General features: G+C 42.1%; 1 long non-coding RNA gene across 1 annotated transcript; it reads left to right on the forward strand.

The window, feature by feature from the left end:
- The first annotated feature begins 2,398 nt into the window (after positions 1-2,398).
- LOC125121205 (uncharacterized) lies at positions 2,399-4,517 on the forward strand. The gene is made up of 2 exons (XR_007133400.1): positions 2,399-3,163; positions 3,869-4,517. It is a non-coding gene; the product is annotated as an uncharacterized LOC125121205 (long non-coding RNA).
- The last annotated feature ends 974 nt before the right edge of the window (positions 4,518-5,491 follow it).

Genomic DNA, 5,491 nt, shown 5'->3' on the forward strand with positions numbered 1-5,491 from the left:
AACTTTGACTAAAACCGATTACCCTCCATAGTGTGTGTGGGTGGGCCTCATCCAGTCAGTTGAAGGATTTAAGAGAACAAAGCCTAAAGTCCCCTGAGAAAGAATTCTGCCAGAAAATAGCCTTTGAACTCTGTGGTGGTTAATTTTATGTGGTGGTTAATATTACTTAAATGAATCACTGGACACCCCAAAATTTGGTTAAACGTTATGCTGGGTTACTTGGAAGGTGTTCTTGGATGAGAGTAACATTCACATCAGTACACTAGTAAAGCAGATTGTCCTCCAAACTTTGGGTGGATGTCATCCAATTAGTTGAAGAGCTGACTGGAATAAAAGGCTGGCCCTTTCCTGAAAGAGAATTCTCCTTCCTGATTGCCCTCGGACTGGGACATCAGCTCATCCTGGGTCTACAGCAGGCTGCCAGCCTTTGGACTTGAGCTAGGACATCAACTTTGAAAACTGTGGACTTGCCTGCCTCTGTAATCTTGTGAGTCAATTTCTTAGAATAAATCTCTGTCTTTCCTTCTATAGGGATACACTTCCTGTTTCTCTGGAAAACTCTGACCAATATAATTATTCTGTAGCACCCTCTTTATTCCTAATAATGATTTTTTTTTGCCCTAATGTCAGTTTTACTTAGTATTGGTGGTGCCGCCCCAGCTTGATGTTTGCACCTTTGCCCTTCTTTACAGTCAATTTTTGTGTGTAATATTATATAGTGTTTCCATAAAGCTCTTAGAGGTGGATTTTATTTATTATTTAATCTGAAAATCTGAATCTTTCAAGGTATGGATATAATCCACTTATAGTTATTGTTAAAGTGACACATATTTGGAAGAACTTCTGTCATAATATTTTGGGTTTTATAGCTAACAGGCGCTTTCTTGCCTTCTTTTTCCTGCCTTTCCTGTTGTCTATGGGATTTGTCACACCTTCTTTCCATTTCCTTTTTCCCCTACTGGTTTGGGTTTGCAATCACAGCTAACGTTGGGTAACAGCTTATTGTGTTCTAAGAGTTTAATAATTTGTGTAACGTTCACCATCATACTATGAGGTATCTGTGGTTAGTACTTCCATTTAGAGATAAGAAAACTGTGGTGGAGAGGGATTAAGTAAATTGCTAACATTGCATGGGTAGTAACACTAGTTGAGAGGCCGTAAGTTCAGTCGCCTCATGCAAATTCTCCAGTTAAGTATTGTATTTCTAATTCTTTAGTGATTTACCCTATATATTTACAAGCAGTCTTGACTGGATGAAATCCAATCTTCCTAAACAATCTGACAATTGTGAAAAGCTTTTTTTTTCACAGATCTCCCCTTCTTCCTGTTTTCTACATTATTGTTGTCTACAAATTTTGTTACACCTTCCACCACCACCTTCCAGATTCATTATTATTATTTACAAGGAAAGCTTATTTAATTTTGCTAGCTTCCTTACTCATCACCACTTCCTGTACCCAACTCCTTCTGTGCATCCACTTCCCTTTTTCTTCAGGATTGTCTTTTAGAACTAGCAGTTCTTATGGCAAAATCTCTTGATGGCTGTTTGTCTGCAAATGACCTTGTTTTTGCTCAAATGCACAAGATTATTTGGAAGAATATAGATTTTTCCATTTTTATTTTCCTTCAAAACTTTGAATATATTATTCAATTGTTCTGGCAGCTTTGTGTTGTTAAGAAATTTTCTCTTAGCAATTGTATTTGTTTCACTGGTAATCTTTGCAAAAGTTCTATCTGATGTATTTGATAGCTGTCAGAGTTGCCTATTCTTTTTTTTTTTAAATCACTTTTTTTAAGAATAGACTCAGATTGACAGAAAAGTTCCAAAGATAGGGCAGAGTCCCATTTCCCTTGTTATACACCTTCCATTCCAGAGTACATTTGTCACAGCTAGAAACCATTGCTGATATATTACTAAATATACCAACTAAATGCCATATTAGCTAAATTCCACACTCATTTTTCCTAATTCCCTTTTTATGTTCCAGGCTTCCCAGGGCCCTGATTTCCCATCCAGACTCCTCTCCCCCAGGGCTGCCATGTGCCTTCAGGCCTCTTCCTACCTGAGCTCAGAAATACTGCCTGTGTGGTTTCTCCTCTTCCTTCCCTCCCCTGCTTCCTTCTTTCTTTCCTTCCTCCTTTCCTCCCTCCCTCCCTTCCTTCTTTTAAAAATGTTTCTTTCAGACTTTTTTTTGGTCCTTTTAGGGCCGCACCCACAGCATATGGAGGTTCTCAGGCTAGCGGCTAAATCAGAGCTGTAGCCGCCGGCCTACACCAGAGCCACAACAATGCAGGATCTGAGCTGCATCTGCAACCTACACCACATCTCACAGCAATGCTGGATCCTTCACCTGCTGAGCGAGGCCAGGGATCATACCCGCAACCTCATGGTTCCTAATCAGATTTGTTTCTGCTTAGCCACGATGGGAACTCCTCTTTAGGACTTTTGAGTAGATAAAACTAGATCCATTTCTCCCCTGAGGTTGCGTTTGTTCTTTCTGTGTTGTTGTTTCTGGTAGAAAATAACCCCAGCAACAAGGCCCCAGCATGGTCCTTCGTTACCTGTTTTATTTACTGCTGCAGGAGAGCCCTAATTGGATTGCAAGCCCTCAGGCACTCGGCGTCCAGGGCACCAACCAAACCCTCCCCAGGTGGCTGTTTTTAGGGAGGGACCTGCCCCACTAGAAAGATGAGGACTTTACAGGGACCAGCAAGAGGGCTTTGGGTAGGTCTGCCTGAGAAAGCGCATTCAGACTGATCTGGTAGCCACAGCTGGTGGCCAAGGAGGAATGGGGCACCTTCTGTGGTGCTCCTGGGCTGTGCTGTGGAAGGGCCGGGGGCCTCTTCTCTAGAGCTCCTGCTGGTCCCCTTCCTGGGCTCTCTGGTGCCCAGTGCAGTGGGCTCAGGAACATTTGATTCATTTGGTGATGACCTCAATGCAGTGTTGAAATGAAGACTTTGTGAAACCTCTCCGACCTGCTTTATATCTTCCAGTTCTGGAAGAGGGCCCTCTGCCTGCCCCTGGGGAGCTGGCCACGCAGCCTCCTGCCTTCCAGGCCCCTAAGCATCCTGGGCACAGGTCCCCAGGAGCCTCCAGTGAAGGTGGCCACGGGAAGCCTGGAGACAGGCCTCGCCTGCTCAAGGCTGATCACACACCAGCTGAGTGAGTGTCCTGGTGACAAAGCTTCTGCACTCTGTCCCCATCGATCTCCCGTCACTCATTTGTAAGAGACCTCGCTAGACATGGCCCTTGGGCATTTTTCCAGTGCAAAGCCACTTAGCATTAAAATTGCAGCATCTCTTTTGGCTTTTTTTTTTAAACAAGACTTTATCAAACCCATTTAAAAATCTACCTTGAGTCATGGCCCAATCTCCAGATAGGCTCTGCTTTCACCTTTGACTTCTATAAGATGACAGGAACAACAGTGCCATTTAACATTACATTTTCTCTATAGTAGGCAAGTCTCATGGAAATATACTAAGTATATTTCGATGTTTAGTATATTTTGTTTGGGATTTTTTTGGCATTTTGAGAGTGTTATGTTATATTATGTCATATTGTATTATTTCTGTTATCAATATTTACATAGCCCAATGTAAGTTATCTTCTAGTTGTAGTTTAAATTTCAGTGGCGAAGGAGTGAACATTTTAGAAATTCAGAATGTGTGAATTTTACATAGCATACAGGTTTTTCCCCATGAGGGACGGAAGCAGACGGGTGGGACCCCCACCCACTGGGGCCCCCCTGCCCATGGGAGGCAGCAGGGGAGGGACTCAAGGAGGAGGTCTCCCCAAGCCCACCTCTGACAGACTGTGCTTTTTTTTCAAGACTGTTTTTCTTTTATTTGTATCTCATAAATACATCAGTTACAGAGACACCGATCATTTCCTGGGAAGAAAACACACATCTCATGATGGAAACAATCCAGCCTAAACCCAAAGGTCAGAGTCCCTGTGACTGATGGCTTCGGAACAAAGTGCCTGTCCCTAGGAGAGGTGGAAGCTGACAGGAGCATCAGAGGACACCAGGCATCTGGGGGCTCATTTGTTTGTACCCTCCCCTCCCTATCCCCCCTGCTGCTGACACGGGCTGTGCTTCTTCCCGCCATGTGGCAGACACACTCATCGCTCTCCATCGGCAGCCGCCCTGGACCAGAAGAACCTGCAAGCTCACAGTGACTGGGGCACATCTCATCTGGATAAGGCAGACAGGGGCTTGGATCTCTTGGACCTGGGCTCCCGAGACTGACCAAGGCGTGAATCCATGTGCACATGGGTCTTTCCAGTCTAGTTTACATTGACTTGAGAGTAGAAAGGAGAAAGGCTTGTGAATAGTCGAACCTGTTTGGTCTTTCCAGCAAGAAAATCATAGTTCCCAAGATCACTGGATAAATTCTCATTTGGTGTTTTCTTATTTTTTTATTAATATAATTATGTAAAAACTTTCCAGAACAGAGTGGAAGGATGTAGAGTCGATATAAGAACTTGCCCAAATTAAATAATACAAAGATTTGAACCTTCTGAGTATATAGTTTTATTACATTATATTTCCTTTTAATATCTTTTTGTGGACAATATTATGTGGGTTCAGAAATATACTTTAGTTTAATTATACGGAACATGAACCCAAAATTCTATTTCTAGTTTTCTTATTGGCGTATTGTTTAACCTCATTTACTGCATTTCTCACGAATATAGTCACATAGACATAGAGACACAAAGACACACACACAATAAGCCTTTCAATATGTGTGTGGATGGCATACGTTTTCATCTACTCACATATAAATATATCAATATATATAATATATATATATTCACACACATTCAAATATACATCTCTATTTGTAATTGCTCCATGTCAGTTACAAATTTTATGTAAACTTACATGTTTGTCTTGGCCTCTATTTCTATTTTAGGTATTTTGAATATAGAGAACACTTCAAACATTTTATCAATTCTCATGGTGCCTGGGATAGTGACCTACTAATAAGTCACAGTTTATCAAATTGAGACTGAATTGTGCTCCATCATTCAAAAGTGGTAGTTGGTCAGTAGGTTTATGAGACCCTTAAAGGGGTGGTTGGCTAGTAGATTAGTAAAACCTTTGAAAAATACAAGAATGAAAATGACTGAAATGGCTTGAAAATGTGCAAATTTGATTTGATCTGGAAAAGGTGTGGAATTGCTGCGGGTCGGAGGGGGTGAAGCTCTATATAGGGCTTATCATCTTCCTCCCAGGCCAGTGAGCAATTCTCAGGCAGCAGAATACCCACTGCAGTACATTTGCCCTCAGCTGGGGAGAGGGAGTCAGGACCTCTGTTTCCCGGGACCATGTAAATGGATGAAAGAATCCTATTCTAGGAGCAGGTGATGGAAATGTGTAGATAAAAGAAAAAATATCTAATTTTCAATGAAGACCCATGAGATCCCCAAATTTTCTATTTGTGGGGTAACTGAGAAGGTTCCAGCAGGAGCCTGGAAGGGAAT

Source organism: Phacochoerus africanus, chromosome 2, assembly GCF_016906955.1.
Source record: "Phacochoerus africanus isolate WHEZ1 chromosome 2, ROS_Pafr_v1, whole genome shotgun sequence".
NCBI lineage: Eukaryota > Metazoa > Chordata > Mammalia > Artiodactyla > Suidae > Phacochoerus > Phacochoerus africanus.